General features: G+C 33.7%; 1 pseudogene; it reads right to left on the reverse strand.

Moving 5' to 3' along the window:
• Positions 1 to 2,325: 2,325 nt before the first annotated feature.
• Positions 2,326 to 17,950, reverse strand: LOC149263282 (serine hydroxymethyltransferase 3, chloroplastic-like; annotated as a pseudogene).
• Between the last annotated feature and the right edge of the window lie 268 nt (positions 17,951 to 18,218).

Below are 18,218 nucleotides of genomic sequence, written 5' to 3' on the forward strand. Positions count from 1 at the left end.
AAGTTGGAATGTGCATGCAGATGAAGGTTTCTCATTAAAACACCATTACTATTTGATAAAAAACCACAGTTCTAGACGAATTTCAATCATGATCTTCGACACCTGACCTAATGAAAACTTGAGCTAATTAAATCATATAACTTTATGTCATCAATGACACAACAACAAAAGTTTTATATTCTGCCATTTTCGAGAGAGCCCAGCTAGGATGTATATGCAGATGAAATTTTTTCATTGAGAAAGAAATTATTACTAATTCAAAACATGCCAAGTTTTTACCTGACACTCAATCATGATGTTCAGAACCTGAGTAAATGGAAACATCCCAATACACCATGCCCACCATTCATAAAAGCTTTTACATCCCGCTAATTCAAGGAGAGATTAGTTGGAATATATGTATATGCAAATGAAAGTTCACCAAGGTATAGAAGTAGTTACTCATATGTTTCACAATCCCAGTTTGGCAAACTCCCATTATTCTTTTCAGCACTTCCAACTAAAAACAATCTCTAGAAATGTGAGACTGCACTCACTATAATTTGCGCTACTTTGAACATCCAGTTGGTTGAAAGGCCTTGCATTTGGTGGTCACACAAACATTTGAGCATTCAAGAGTCAAATACTTTTAAACAAAACTTAACCCATGTTCATCATTTAGATACTATGATTCCATTGAATAATACCCTCTCCTGTTAAGAAAATTAAGACCAGAAGGCTATTAAATCAAAATCTAAACAATGTTATCAATAGGGTCTTACCTGGTCAGTGAAAGAAGGGTGTCGTTATCATGCCCACTGGGGTTCAACTCCCCCAAGTGACATGTTCACCTCTCGTGGACTAGCATACCTCCACAAGGGGTTGCTTATTGTGTTTGGGACCAGTTACAAGTCCTATGCAATTGTGGCAAAATAGATACCACCCAGTCATGGTATATTTTACTGTCCTCAGGCACATCACATCACGTCTCACAGCCTTAATCCAACAATCCTTGCACTTTTTTATTCACCCCATAAAACTCCATAACAAATTATAAATACACTTTTTTAGAATAAGTGAATCCAATAGTAATTGAATCAAATAATCCCCTTAATTTTTTGTGTTTTTGGCTCTCAAATTTGTCTCTATATACTTTGCATTCCTTTGTCCTATAGACTAATCGAGAGCTTGATTCTATAGACTCAATAAACTCAGGATGTAACTTCCTAATAGTGTAAGTCATAATTGATCTAATATACTAACTAATACTAATATAATTCAAAACAATAAGAGTAGTCAACTAGTCAAATGAAACACAAACAGGGTGTGTAAAGTGGTAAATTTAGTAATCAAACCCTGTGTAAATACCTACTCAAGCTACGTCAATTCTATCTATAAACCATGGATAGGGTGGTAAATTCATTATATAAAGGGTGTGTACAATAAATGTAACAGTAGAACTTTCTTTCTATTTATTCCTACCTAAGTCTTTATGCCTACTATTCCTATTACTTAGTCCTAACCAATAGAAGAGAGTCTAAATAACTGCTCAGGAAAATGAAGGATTGAAAGGGTGTACCATACAAATTATGTAGACTTTTTTTTGCCAATAAATAAAATAGAAAACTCAACATCCATCACACCAAAACAGAATATGTATGCTTATACTGGGAAAGCACATAAATTCAAGAAAAATACAGATCTCAACATGGTTCATTGCTATAATCTACAAATGGGACCAATTCTTGCCATCCTAATGTACTAATAAAATCTTAGAAGCCCAATTGATTGCAAATGTGTCATGTATACATGGAATCTGTGCATGTGTAGAAGTATCTTAGTGAACACACTTTATGAAACTGTGTAATTTGCCCAATACTTGGGCCCTTGAGAAGTATGGAATATTGCTTTCCAGGCTATATAAAATATCCATAGTCACACCACATAAATAAGTGCTATAATAGCTTCCATACAAGTTATCAATATTTTTCAACCCAAAATTCTTGTGATGAACAAAAAGAGAGTCGTACATAATTGCCAATAAATAAAATGTCAAACTCAATATCCAACACATTGGAATAGAATCGGTTAATGCCAATGCTGGGAAAACACATAAATTCAGACAAAATTCAGCTTAAAACATTATTCATCACTATAATAAACACATGGAACCAAATCTTACCAACCTGGTTATCGTCACTGAAGCCCAACCTAAAATTTAATAAAGGACACTTTTGATCTTGTGAGCACGTCATATATCTAACTAAGATTTTCAGTGCCAACACCAAACAATGGAAATTGGCTAGCAAATGATTCAACCTACTTTTTGAGATCAAAAATGCTATTTCATAGCTGGAAATTGTCTGACTTAATAAATTCTATAAAATCTTTTAATTTTGTACTTTTCACAGAGCCCTTAGCCTTAATGGCTATCTGCACCCCCTCGTGGATAAAATCTGCAACCTTAATAAAGTCATCCTCAAGAATCCCACGGGTGGTTAATGCAGGAGTCCCTATGCGTATACCACCAGGAACCATAACACTTTTATCACCTAAAAATGTAAGGTATTAAAGTAAGCTATATCATCCCATGGAGAAAGGAAAATCAATGAATCCCTTACATCTAAATATACAAAGAAAAAATTCATGTAACCTGGTACAAAATTCTTGTTTAATGTGATAAAAGCAACATCCAAAACGTCCTCTACTCTTGCACCATCAATGCCCTGTTCAAGCCCATTAATATATACCATGTTACATTCAACCAACTAAATCCAATAGAAATCAATATACAAGTAGGTTGTGTACTCCAGCATATGAACAAAGGATCCTTACCAAGGGCCTCAAATCAACTAGAACTAGGTGATTTTCACTACCACTAGACACCAAATTGTAACCCAAATCCATTAGGCTCTTTGCAAAGGCTCGGCAATTTGCTACAACTTACTAAAACTATTTTACCTTTGATAAGAAACAAAATCCTTTCAAAAAATAATTCACATGCATGAATTTTATAGAAGCTTAGACATGTGAGAGTGCTACACCTGTACTTGATAAGCCTTGAACTTTGCAGTTACATCCTGTTTTAAACAAACAACCAACCCTCCTATGGTATGGTTATGTGGTCCTCCCTAGAAAGCCACAAATTATTTCATGTCTCTTTTATAAATGAAATGATACAAAAAAATTGATATATCCAATATTATGATATTAGTGAGCAGGAGAACAATATGGATGATGGAGGAAAGGAAGGAGAACTCAAATTGACCTGTAACCCTGGAAAAACTACATTTTTGATGGTTGTCTCTAGGTCGACCCCCAATACTAGTTCCTTCCTGAAGAATATCATGCCTCCCCAAGGACCTTGTAAAGACTAAAAATCACAACCCTCCAATCCAAAAATATTTCAGAATGAAAAATATCATAAAGATAAAAATGAAAGGAAAAAAGTGAAACAATTGACAAACAATTCAAGGAACATAATGAGTTTCATCGAAGCTTTGATCTAGTAGTGATAAGAAACAGAAAGAACATAAAAAAATGAAAACAAGAAATTGAATCAAAGAACATGTAAGAGAATCAAACGGAAAATCTGCACCTCTTAACGCTATAATCACTCCTCCTATGATGGGAATGGCATATTTGTTTTAGTTCTTCGTTGTTTCTTGAACATTAATGGGATTATTTTTCTTCTACAAGGGGGGAATGGCACAGATAGATAGCATTAAGATAGATCCAAAAAAGATCCATCTAATATAGTCATATTTTTAATCGAAAGGGTGAAGTGCAGAGAAAATTAATAACATCAACTCACCTTGTGCGTTGTATTTGTTACTACATCACTAAAATCAAATGGACTAGTCATTATAGAAGCAATGACGAGACCAATTATGTGTGCCATTTCCATCATTAAGTATGCCCCAACTGTATTGGCAATCTTCCCAAACCACAAACTTTTTAGTACTAAAAATCATTAAAAAAATCCAACATTACATACTATAAGAACATATTAATAAAATATGCTAGAATAAACATTGTTGGAAAGATAAATTTTTGAAAGGACTACCATTATAAGATTTTTAGAAATACCCATCTTAATTACCTGCCTCATGCGAGGGTAATCAATATCTCGGGGATATGCACTAGCACCAACAATGATAAGCTTGATCCTAAAAAGGGTGGAATTCTTCTCAAGCATCTCATAGTCAATGAATCATATAACCCCAGAAAACAAACCCGACCATTAACACATTGAACACTTCCCCAAAATATTGGTTCAATATTTTTCAATGATGGAACGGTTTCCCTCCTAATTATTATTAGATTGGAAATGCGAGCTCACATGTGGACTCATCTAGACGATATGGCATTGATTCAAAGTAAATTGATATAGCAAATACTCGCTTTTTGCTATCATGAATCCATGAGACAGATGCCCTCCATGTGGTAAGTCCAAACCCTAAACGTTGCAAAGAAAATTTTCACATGTTACATGCCCAAATAGAAATGATAATCTTATCAAAGGAGGTTTGTAGTTCAGAACCATACACACCATAATGCATGATGTGGTTAGAGGAGAGGTGTATAAACAACAAAATTAGTCGGGGATCAAGATAATGGTTGAAAATGAACACCCCATGTATTGTTATCAAGATGGAATGCTTCTAGGGCCCTCTACTAACAAAGCCTCTCACTTTGGTCAATGAATTCATTGCCAGCATATTATATGCATGGCGTAAATCCCAACCCAACACAGTAGTGAATAAATATAGAAAAGTGTCCAACAAATGTATCCATCATTGTGATAATAGATACTCATGCAACAACTATAGGTCTCTACACTATAACATTGAACCCAGAAACCATTACACACATGTCAAACATTCAAACTAAAAAGTACAGGTCAAAAAGCTAAGAGAAACTGAGTTTAACAAGAAAAAAATACCAAGTGGCAAGAAGAAACTGCCAAGTAGCTCAGACACAATCACAATCATGATGGTGCCATTCTTCACATTCCAAGTTATATCTTCAGGCACTTACCTCTTACCAGGGAGTCCTTCTGAATACTTGTTTGTTAGACATGATCCAACAACTTCCATAACTGCCTAGGATGTAAAATTTTCAGAAGAAATAAGTTCCAAGCCATTGAATTGCGATTGCTTTTCTTTCTCAATTATCACATTCATTTCAGGATCGAACTCACTCAGAGGAGGATCTACAAAGCTATGCTTTCCCTCTACATGGACTAATTTACAAACTAGATAAAGAAATCACAATAAATATAGTACCCTCGGTAACTAAGGCACGGTTTGACAAGAGCATTAATTGTATTATTGAGGTCTACAATTTTTTTTTGTTGACATCCAAGGGGAATCCAGATCAAGAACAAATTCTTTATCAAGCCATTCACTAACCATTAACTCAACAAAACTATAAATAAAACCGAGGTATTTGACATAGTTCATTAAATGAAGATAAGAAGCTTATTTGCAGCAACTCAATTCACAAATGAATCTTCTAAACACCTCCAAGTCAAACTATATTCAACTATGATATGTGCTTTCTTCACTTGGTCTTGAAATGGCAAGATTATCAAGGATGTCATACAGGCTATCTATACATGTAGCAATTTCAACCATAAACAAATATATAAATAAATAAATCATAGCATGAATTGTGAACAACATGCACACTTGGGAAGTTGCAGGGTTGCACCAGCATGAGCATCAAAGGATTTCCCGTTGTCAATCTTTTTGTGATACAAAAAGGTTTATATGATGGGCACGGCCTTAAAGTTTCAAACCTCCTAATTTTCTTCTTTTCTGTTTCCATGGAACCCCCAAAACTAGTTGTGAAGTTTTGGGCATCAAATTTGTAGTTGGGTTCAAATTATATTGACCCAACAAGCCCATCCCTACTGCTCCACTGCCCATTATGACCTTCAATGAATATGTTTGCACCTAAAACAAGAGCTATCCTCTATGCCCACTTCAAAATGTGAAAAATAATGAAATATCGGGAGACATGTGAATCCAGAACTTGATGTATTATGGATAATTCTCTGGCAGAGGTAGACATGAAAGACACCAAAAGCAGCACCAGTTCGAATTTGCCTCCTACACATTGTTGACTTGGGTTTGAATCGCAGATAATATACAGAACAAGAATATCACACATATTCATAGATAATATATATAACAAGAATATCACCTTGGCAAGAACCAACAAAGAAAGGCCATGGATAAGTTTTATCAACCTCCAGATTGCAACCCACCTTGGAACTTTAACCTTTGGAGTCATTTTTATGCCTTCATATAGGTATTTTATTTGATGATGTACCTGAGAAGGAGGGATCTCCTTGCCTACAAAATTTTTATTCCTTCTTTCCTGTCCAGATGGCTCTAGAGGCAATTAGGGGCAATGATCTATGTTATTTGAGTGCTCTATCATCAAATAGACCAACAAGGAAGCCTCCAGCCAAGTACCCTATCCTCAAATAAGGGGAGAATAACACCCCATACCTATTGAGGAAAAATACAAATGAACACCAGCACGTGGTCTATTGTTTCCCCTTCACATTTGCATAGAGTACAAATTCCAGGACCCTACCTTGCCCTATTTTGTAGAACCTCTCACATCAAAACATTATTCGTTAGGGACAACCACATAAAATCAATGGATTTCATTGAAGATTTAACTTTCCAAATCTTCCCCACCACCAAGCTACTACTACTGCTTCATCATCAAAGATAGCCTTGTATTGTGAGCTAGATGTCAATAGTCATATGGCAGGATCGTTGGACCATACAACTTTCTTGTGTGAAGAAGACATGGAGACAACTCTTTGCTCCTAAATGCAACCAATGTTGAGTTTTAAAAAAAAATGCTTGATTTTGTACTGAGAAACAACAAAATATACAAAATTTCCTTGTGACAGAGTTGCTAATATGGAATCTTCATCTACAAACATTTACCTATCGGGATGAGAAAATGCAAATCAACTTTCTTTCTTATTCCATACACTCCAACTGCGAGATCCAAAAAAACACATCAAGCTTGTTTACCCCAACATGCCAACAAGTAGCAACCCCCAACTATATAATATAAGAAAGTAGTAGGTATTGCAAAGGCCTGAAGGGGATCTAATGGAAAGAAGTGACCTTTGTCAGAAGCCTTCCAATCAATATATAAATATATAAATGTAGATTTATTATTATTTTAATTGGAAATCTTCAATTAAATAATAAAATTTAATTACATCTCTCCCAATCTAAATTGCTTATTAGCATAATTCACTACCTTCATACGTCTTGCATTTTTTAATAGTGTTGTAACATGTGGATTAATTTCCTTTTTGGTGCACAATCTCCGCCTTTTAGGACAATTTGGTGCAGTGGCCCAACCCCTACAGATCATTACGAAAAGCTAAGAATAATAGAGAAGATGAAAGGGTGTACAAACCAACATATTTTTCAAACAACTAATCCAACATCAGTACCTTAAGTTTTTCATGAAGATATCATATTAAGAACGTTTGAAAAATGGTGGGAAATATTGGCAGCGACTATCTCTCTTCTGCGAGGGTGATGCGGAAAGAGTGATAAGATTTCACTATTTTGAATTTTTTTGTTAAATAAAAAAAACCAATATTAATGGAGATATTGGTATTTTTTACTAAATTTTGTGAAGTGACTAAAATGTAGCTTTAACCATTCACCTTAAGAAGTTTTTTACAACATAATTTCCTAAGTCTATTTAATATCTTCATTATCATAAAAACCAACCTATATCCATCTTAACTCCACATCTACCAAACTCTTATAGGGATGAAATCTATTTATCCCTCTCAGCACTTGGTAGATCCGGAATTAAAATGGATCTAAGCTGATAGAATTTCCACTTTAAATTGTCTATGCTCACATGAGTACCATGGTATTACCATGGGTCAATACCATGGGTTATCATAAACCTGGAGCTTAAAAACTACTATTAGTAATTTATAAAAATTAATAATTGATTTTTATGTTATTTTTTATTTTATTTTAACCGAGTTAAAATGTTTAAGTGACATTAAATTACAAGATCCATTTTTACTCCTTATCTACCAAACCCTCACATAATTTTTTCACTCTATGCTAGTTTGCATATCACGATATTTGATCCCTCTCGGCGCTTAGTAGATCCAGAGTAAAGATGGATCTATGCTGGTTTAATTCCCCCCTTTAAATAGGCTACATTCCACGTGAATACCATGGGTCAATACCATGTGCCATATTTATTTTTATTAATACTAATATTAGGGTTAATAATGTTTTTTTGCATGGTATTAATAATAATTTGGCCCATGGTATTTGGCCCATAGGCTTCACCTAAATATAACGCATTTTTTGAGTGTTCGTAAATATAAGGTGACTTATAGAGAAAATATTATTTATTTATTTACCATACCTCTCGCTTATTTATATTTTTATTAATTTACCATACCTCTTTTATAAATATGGTATTTGGCCCATAGGGTTCACTTAAATAAAACCTCTTTTTTGAGGCTTCTTAAATAGAAAGAGGGTTATGGACTAAATATAAAAAGAGGTTTTGTTTATTTACCATACCTCTAGTTTATTTATATTTTCATTTATTTACCAGGGCGATTGGGACCAAATACAACCTCTCAAACCACCTCCTAAACCAGAAAATGGGTGATTGCAAACAAAATTAACATTGCAAAGCAGAAAATTGGGCGATTGTAATGGAATATAACCTCCCAAACCAGTCGAATCGGGTCAAATGAGTCTTTTCATAGTTTATCCGCCCTTTTTTTGGGCTAAATGAAAATATATATATATATATATATATATATATATATATATATATATATATATATATATAGATATATATATATATATATAGATTTTAAATAAAAGCTGGGCTAACTATATGAAATGGGTGTTTTATAAAAATTTGCCCCTCTAAAATCAAAAACCCCTTAAATTTATAAAATGTATTAGCTTATTTTCTTCTAAGAATATTTATCTTGCACATTAAACTGTACAACAAGCATGTCATCTACATACAATAACAATATATAATAGTTTTCATTATCTAGTCTCTTAAGATAACAAAATAGTCAGACAAACATCTATTATAACCTTGTTCTATCATAAACATATCAAACTTCAAATACCACTGGCTTGGACCGTACTTTAAACCATGCAAGCTCTTCTTTATTATGCATACTAAGTTTTTCTTCCCTATGATTTCATACCCTTATGGTTTTTGCATATAAACATCTTCCTCTAAGTCCACATGGTGAAAATATGTCTTTACAACTAACTATTCAAGATGGAAATCTTATACTTCCATTAAACTTAAAATATTTCTAATTGAAGTCATTTTAACAACAGGAGAAAATATTTCATCAAAATCTATACCATTTTTCTATGCAAAACCATTTACAACGAGTCTAGCCTTGTACCTCTCTTTTCCTCCATCTTCTCCTTTCAACTTATTTTACAATGTTCTTTTTACTATAGACAATGAGACAAAGTCCCAAGTTTGGTTATGTACCAAACAATCATATATTCTTTCATTCCTTGCTTCCATTTCTTTCTTATTTCTATTTGCATTTCTTCTTCATATCTTTTTGGTTCACCAAAATCAGTCAAGAATACATAATAAAATAAAGGATAATATCATTCAAGGGGTTTCTACTTAACCTAGTTGAATTCTAGCAACACTTGTACAATTTTGAGGTACCTCCTATTGTTGTTGTTGAACATTTTGATTTTTTGGTATCTTTGGAATTTCTTTTCCTATGATTTCAAAAGCATTGTGTATTATGTGTTTTCCTTTCCTTGTTTTTTTCTTTGTAATTTATCTTTGTATATGGACTTCTTATTGAACACCACATGTCTACTCCTAATGATTTTATGATTTTCATCATCCCATAAGCAACAATCAAATTCATTAACTACATATCCAATTAATGTACACTTCTTAGATTGTTCATCAAGCTTTATTGTATTTTCTCTATCAATATGGACAAATGCTTCATTGCCAAAAGTCTTCAAAAATGAGTAATTTACCTTTTTACCTGTCCATGCATCTGTAGAATGCTACCATCCAAGGAACTTGGAGGCCATTTATTTATTAAGTAAACAACAATATCCATAACATCTACCCAAAACTATAATGAAAATCTTGTAGTAATCTCATATTCCTTGCATGGTCCATGATTTTCCAATTCATCCTTTCTAACACATAATTTTCTTATGGTGTTCCTAGAACTATCTTCTCTCTATGAATAACATGGTATATATAGTAACTATAAAACTCCTTGTTGCAATATTCACCTCCATTATCTAATCTAAGACACTTCAACTTATTTCTTGTCTCATTCTCAACCAAATATTTCCATTTCTTAAATGGATCAAACACATCATTTTTTTTAATGCAATAAACCCAAGTTTTCCTAGTTACATCATCAACAAAAATAACATAATAATAAAATCCACCAAGAGATGATACCTGAGTTAGTCCCCATAAATTTGTATGCTATGCTCTAACTTTTCACTCTTATTTTCCTTCCTAACTCTAAGAGATCTAACTATTTATTATTTTCTATAAACACAGTGCCACAAAAATCCAAATCAACCTTCTTCAAATTTAATAATAATTTTATTAAGTAGAGAATTTGCATCCCCTTCTCACTCATGTCCCCAAGGTTAAGATTAACAGTACATGAATACAATTACTTATTGTCTCTCATTTTTCTATTATCAAAGATCCTCTAGTGACCTTCCATGAATTTCATGTAAATGTAATTGTACAACCCTCACTTTCCAAATGCCATTTTGAAATTAGATTTCTTCTTAAATCAAGAATGCATCTTACCTCTTTCAACAACCATCAATTTCCATTTTTTAATTTTGTCCACACCTTACCCTTTCCAACAATTTTGCATGTTTCATCAGCACCTAAATGAACCTATCCAAAATAGCTTTGAACATAATCTCAAAAATATTTCCTATGGGATTGGCATGAAATGAATCCCATGATTCTGTTAGTGCCTAGATTTACCTCAGGCTGAAAAGGTAAGATCCATGGCCAACATCAAACCACGCTCAGCCTGGTAGCTAGCCCTACCAGGTCAGGAGAGGGCTCTCTTCGGGTCAATATCAGCAAATAATGATCGGTGAGGGCTTGAGATGACTGAAATATCTTCTGATCTTAGGCTAGGTATGAGTGCAAGAGAGTTGGATTGAATAAAATGGTGTTTTGTTGGCTCAGAGGGAAAGACACATTTTGGGGTTCGGGGATTGAGGCTCAATTCTGCAGGGATCTCAATGGGGCAAGGTAGGCAATCATTTTGGCACTTAAATTTGAGTGAGATGGAAGAAGTAGACAGATGAGGTGTTGAAGAGGGCAAGAGCAATCATGGATCCTCCCCACACAACTGAAAACATCAAATAACTAAAGCAAACTTCAAGTAGAGCACTGCGCTTTCAATGAATTCTACTTACACTCTTGTTTGTTCAGTTTAGAAGAAATAAGATAGATAATGGCATGCAATCACATAAAAAAATTCACAATTACAAAGAGAAGCACTGTACCAAGACAAATTGCCACATGAATCCCAAAGAGTGCTGCAAATCCTGGTCTCAATTCCTTAGCCAAAATGAAAATATGAGTGTACAATGAAGCTCAATGCTTTCTCAAGAGTCCAACCTTCTGCCAAATTCCAACCCCTACACTATAAAATTCATAAAATATATACATTTTCTCATCCTTGTACTAAGGGATTGAGCTCAACCATTTTCTTCAAAATAGAATCAGTTACATTAAACATGGGTTGAATTTCTGAAAATAGGTGTTGAATATGAACTCGTATCTCCTAAACCATAGCATCTGTTACAAAATTGAAAGATTTTTTTGTAGATAAGTTCATGCTGGAGAAAAACCTCTCTCAAATTTGGGAAAATAATTTCCAATTGCTCGCAATATGTTCCACAAAATCATCTCTAAAACAGAAAATCATTAAAAATTTAAATCTGTGAAAATGAGCTGTAAAGCTCTAGTCACATTTCCTAATTCATGACACCTGTGAATACATTGAAAGAGGTTTTTTTTATATGGCTTGTTCTTAACAAAAACCTCTTTGGGTTTCTCAAAATTACTTTCCATCTGTTGTAAAATGGCCCCGCACTAAAATGACTAAAACAGTAAAAAATATGAAAATTTTTCTTTGTTTAAATGTAGGATCCAAATATCATTGTATATCTCCCACATAGTAGCACTTGTGCATAAACTGAAGGAGGTTTTTGTTATATGGTATGTGATGAACAAAAACCTCTTTCAGTTTTGAAAAATTCCTTACCATTATTTCACAAACTGATTTTTTACTAAACTTGTCATTGTGTGCAGCAACTGACCTCAAAACATGCATAACCAAGAATCACTCATTCATTTTGATCGTATCTTCTAATCCGGGAGCCGGTTACAGGAGTGTGATATACCATTGGAAATATTTTTCTAAGATTCTTCTGATGGACACACTTGTGACATGTTTTGTGCTGAACATCATGTGCAAAACATCTAACATAACCAAACATAGTAAGAGCTCATGTTGATCCCTGGTGACAGGCTACAAAGACTGGAACTAACAAATTCAATAAACTAATAATTAACAATTTTATTAATAATGTTATTACCCAAATTTACCCTTTCTTCCCACAATGCCAACATTCCATTCTTCCTTTGGATTCAAATCTTCCCTTCTTAGAATTTTCACAATTCGCTAGGCTCTTTTCTCTCTCCCTTTGTATTCTACAATTTTGTAAAGTCAAAGAATTACCTAATGTCTCACTTGTGATTTTCCATTGCATTTCCTTGTTGAGGATGACACCAACTACATCATTAAAAATTAAAGTGTTTGAACCAAAGATAAAATTACTCACAGCCATTACCAGGCCATTCATGCTTTATAACAATGAGCACAATACAAAAATATCCCTAATGTCATCATTAAAGTTTACTCCTACATAACCTAATTAACTAGTGATTGTGTTCAATGCATTTAAATGATTAGCAACATACCCACCTTTTGACGTCTTCATATTAAATAAATGCTTCATATGAAATACCTTGTTGTAAGTTGAGGATTCCTTGTATAGTTTAGCCAATGCCTTCATCAAATCATCCGTTGTCTTTTCTTTCAAAATGTTGAAAGCCAATTGTTATCACTCTGTAATTTTCTTGTCTATGAAAAGAAAACCCCGAGGTAACATTGAACTAATTTTGGGCTAGGAACTAGCCTTCCTAACCTAAGGGGGCTCCCTCTATGAATCATCTACCCAATGTCACTTCAGCAGTTGTTCATGTATTCAAAGAGTGGCAAAATATTTGGTAGGGTAAGGTTTTAATGGAGTGGTTGGATTGAGAAAAAAATCATTGGGCACGGAGTCATGATAATAAGAGATCAATCTAGGCTTCTAGAGACTGGTGGGCACAACACTTAATAATTTTGTGGCAAGTAATAACAACTATTTAGACATATTAGAAATTTTGATGAACAGAAGAAATGAGAGAAACAAACCATTTAAAGAGGGAAACTATTATTGGAATAATCTTGCTCAAACTTTAGAGGAATTGGTGAAGTAGTTGAATGCGATGAAAATAAAGCATTATGAGACAAATTCCATTTTCATATATTTCATTCAAATACTTGAAGAATAAGCATTCTATGAATTACAAAGAATGAAAACATTTACGGGAAACACTAACTGAATAAATTGCCATCTAAGAATCACAAAGATTAGAGTGTTGCAAGTACTTCTACTCTAAATGAGTTTTTATTAATCTAAAAAATGTCTGATACAACAAGAAACCATGGTTTCACATTAAGTCCCCCCCTTGCATTACAAAATAATAAAAATACATAGATCAATAAAATTCACAAAATGTTTTTGGTTTTCTTGAAACAAAATAGTCAGTACTCTCAAAGTAAACTAAATCTAGAGATAGATGCAATATGTCTCGAATGTTGAAGGTTGTTGGAGTCTCGATCCTGAAATCAGTTCAACTATATATTGATCCTTGCCTCAAAATGTGGAAACTATCTTCTATCTGCTAGGTGTCCTTCAAACCTTCAATGTTGGAATAGACCAATTTTTTTTGCCTTGATATTGTGCCTGTTGATTAATCTCTTTTTGTTGATATGGATTTTCAATTTGATCCTTGAATTGTTTTCTCATTGACTGCCTAGAAATATGGTGTTGGCCCTTGATTTGTTGATTTGTGTGCCACTTGTATTTGACTATTTAAAAGTTGTCACCAAAGTTTGTTATCTATTCAAAAGCAAGTCCTTTTGGAATGTTGATATTTTTGTTGATAGATGTCTTTCTTTAAAATGATTTATTGTTGTCATTTGTCATACATTGTAAAATTTCCTATGACCATGCTACATCTCTCATCTAGAGAGTGACATAGGAATTTGTTTTCTCCTTCTTTCTCAACAACTTTAAAAGTTGTCATCAAAGGTGAAAAAATACAATAACCTAAGTCTGCCGAAAATCCTGCAAAGATAAAACCTAGTTGCAAAAATAAGTATTCAAAATGTACATCTTTCAATGAAGGAAGATCAACAATAATCCCTCAAAGGAAATCCGCCAAGTCACTGTACTTCACATTCTCACAACTTTCAACTTGTTAATATATTCGCAGTTCAAAGTGTTTCTCCTTTAAGTGAAGGAGTCTCTTTCTCTTCATCAACCTATAGACCTTTCACAAGTATAAAACTGCCTACATAATGTGTCAATATCCTCGGATAAGGCTCATCTATGAAATTCTTTTTCAAACTCCTTTTCACATTCATTACAGAGAATATCTTGAGTGTGCCCTTGATATTTCTCTGTAAGAGTATCAATGACTAGTAAGGCATCAACATTCCAAAATAAACATCCATGTCTCCTAAGGGATTTTACTGAACTACTATGTGTATATAAAAATAAATTCATGGTAATATGAAAGCCCCTTGAAGAATTAATAGAATCCAAACTTGAAATGAAAGGAATATAAATATTGGTTGTTGTTCAAAATAAGGTAGAAACTCTCCACTAGATTCTTGTTGTAGTGTGAAGGTCATAACAATTTATTTTCTTAGTTTTTTACTATCAAAACATTTTGATATATCCTCAAGAATATCAACTTAGATGCAATGCAATAGCGGACAACCAAAATCTAATACAATAGCCTATTCATGTGTATGTATGATAGCAATCTCTTTATCCCCAAGGGTTAGATGAGTTGGTCAAGTTCCCATTGCTAAGTACCTCGTCGTTGGGAGGTCACGGGGTCAAATATCATTGATGCCCTTAGGGTTAGGCCCCTCTTATTTGGATGATAGGTAGATCCCTTTGGGTTGATCTGCCTAGATTTTCCAATGGATGTAGCGGCCACCCAGTATCTGTGAACCACCCTTAAAAAAAGATAACAATCTCCCATTGTGAGATATTCCCCTAGTAATTTTCTCTATTATATTTTGAATTGTCCTCTTCCATGTTCCAAGTAGATTAATGTTGAATAGGAAGGTTGGTTCAATCTACAAATAGATTCATAAGAGTGTCCAAAATCTATCATCCAATCCTGAAAAATGAGTGTCTTCAGCTTTCTTCTAAATAATGGATGTTGAAATAGTAAGGAGGAGAACCACCATATTACAGATCACTGAATCTTTGGGACAAAAAATTCATTTATTGGCCTTGCAATAGGTTCTCATTTAATGTATAGCCCTGGTAAGCTTCACATATTGATATTAGGCAATTTCATAATCATAACTAGGGCAAGGAAGAGAGTCTTACACCAGTTGATTTTGTCCATTATTTGAGGCATGTCGAGAAAAATCTTGCATAGACACATGAATTGTTTCTAATGAAATTATCGATGAACGTTGAGATATACCACTCCCTTGTGAAAATATACCATGATTCCTTTGTTTTGATCAAACTATCCTTTGATTCTTTAACGTTCGTATGGAAATGGCTTCCATACTTAATAAAATCTTTTGAGCATGCTCTGCTGAGTACTAGGTGATTTAATTAGAAGTTAATCCTAACTTAGTATTTGATATTTTTCCAACAAATTTTGGATGCCTTTGTTATGAGTTTGTCATGATTCCTAGTTTATCACCCTACAATCCCACAAGGTCATCAAAAAGAACATCTGCAATACCCTCTGCCTTATCTCTATGCTAGCTCTTTAAGAAAACATATCAACTGGTACGCTAGTCATTCAAAAACCCAAATCTAAATACAAGTTTTGGTTGAGCGTTCTCTACGTGAGTATTTGGAAATATCCTTCAACACTTGTCATTTTATGAAACCTGCCTTTAAATCGTCTCAACCAACTTTATTCGCAATGACATCTACACACAGTGTTGGCACTCTAACGTTCGACACTTAAATATTTTCATACCAACTTGCTTGGCATTCCATATAATAATTATCTAGATATCTTGTTGACGTCTAGTACACATATAATATAGTTATCCCATGCGGGCACCTCCTCTTGGCTTGGTGCTCGATATTGATGTTTGGCTTGTAGAGTTAGTTGGTTTCCATGGTATATGTGGCACAAAAATAGACATAGATATTGGGTGTTGTATTAGCCCCAATACTTTTGATAAAAATATTTAAAGGCTTCAATAGGAACCTGAGATCACAAAAGAGCATAAATAACTTAAAGCACATTTTACTTATATCGTTATGATGAGCACTGCCAAATTAAAAGGTAGCACTAACTAAACTGGCAGAATGGTGTTGTTTAGGACTTCAGATTGAAATAAAAAACTTAGGAGAGTTGATTTCAAAGGAATCTTGTATGTGCTAACATCTGGCTCCAATGGGGATATTGTCCTCCCTGTGAGGTAGCAAAGAACACACTGACCAAGTGCTTAATCCATTCCAACTAAACTCTGAAAATTGCATCCTATGACCTATGAGATGTGAACCATTCCACTTTGAACATGAAACTGATCTAAAACACTTCTGTAAACTTGCAAAAAAATTGCTTGTATTCAACTTGAACTGAAGAACATGCTTTGAAAGCTAAAACCAAACTCAACACTGAAAAAATTCTACCACAAACCAAACTAATGCAAACTTGAAAAGACTCTTGTTGTGCAAGCTTGTTTATGTACAATCCATACTATTCTTACTAGTTTCACTATTGTATCATGTAATCTCAAATTTCCAATTTAGCCAAACAAGTAAATGGATTCTTCATTGGTTCTTGCTTTCACTCTCCAAGGGTAGAAAGAAAAACTCGAAATGTGCAACTCAACCCACCATCTGAAACTAATCCCTTTGAACATGAAAATTGTAAGACTCATTTCCTTTGATGATTCCAACAGAAATGCAAAAGGTTCCTTGAGAACATGAACAAATACTTCTTCTTGACCAACAAAACGAAAATGGCATCTTTCAACTATAGTTGTTTTCTGTTTTATTTCATTAAGATCAAGATTTCTAGATGAAAGGGAAATAATTTGCTCGACAAAATCTTCCTTCTTAGCATCTAAATATGGGAAAAGTTTTGCATATTCTTGGAAATCTTATGGATTTTCATAAGATCCTAAAACACCATTTGTTTCCTCTAACACATCTTCATGTTGATGATGAAAATAAATTTCATAAAGGTTGTTTTGATAAGAAACAATTTGATTTATTCTCCAAGCCTTCAAATCTTCAATTTCTATTTCAACTTTTTTGATGAAATCTTCTAAAAAGTGGATTTTATCTTTTGGGCTACACTTTCTCGAATGTAAATAAATAGATAGAGATCTAGAAAAAGCCTTGTCCACTTGATCATCATCAAACATATCAAAATATTCTTTAAAACCTTCAATAGAAATAGGGTCTACCACATACTCTGTTATATTGATTGATGAAGCAATTGGATCAGCAGCTGAGCTCGTCATTCTAGAATAAATGGAGTCATTAGTGAGAACGTTCAAGCTTTGAATTCTTCAAATAGTGGAGTCATCATGAATATCTAAGCTCTAGAGTATTTGAAAATGGAGTCGCTAGGTGAATGATGCACAAATTCTTTCGTGCGTCTGATTTTTGTTGACCATCAGAAGTCAAATCTAAAACATTGTCATTTTCTAGGGCGATGACACCAAAATGTTATCACTCCATAATTTTCTTAGTTGTGAAAGGAAACCTAGAGGTAACATTGAACCAATT

The sequence above is a fragment of the Pinus tabuliformis genome, chromosome 6, assembly GCF_031772625.1.
Source record: "Pinus tabuliformis cultivar Carrire ecotype Pingquan chromosome 6, CPIR1, whole genome shotgun sequence".
Taxonomy (NCBI): Eukaryota; Viridiplantae; Streptophyta; class Pinopsida; order Pinales; family Pinaceae; genus Pinus; species Pinus tabuliformis.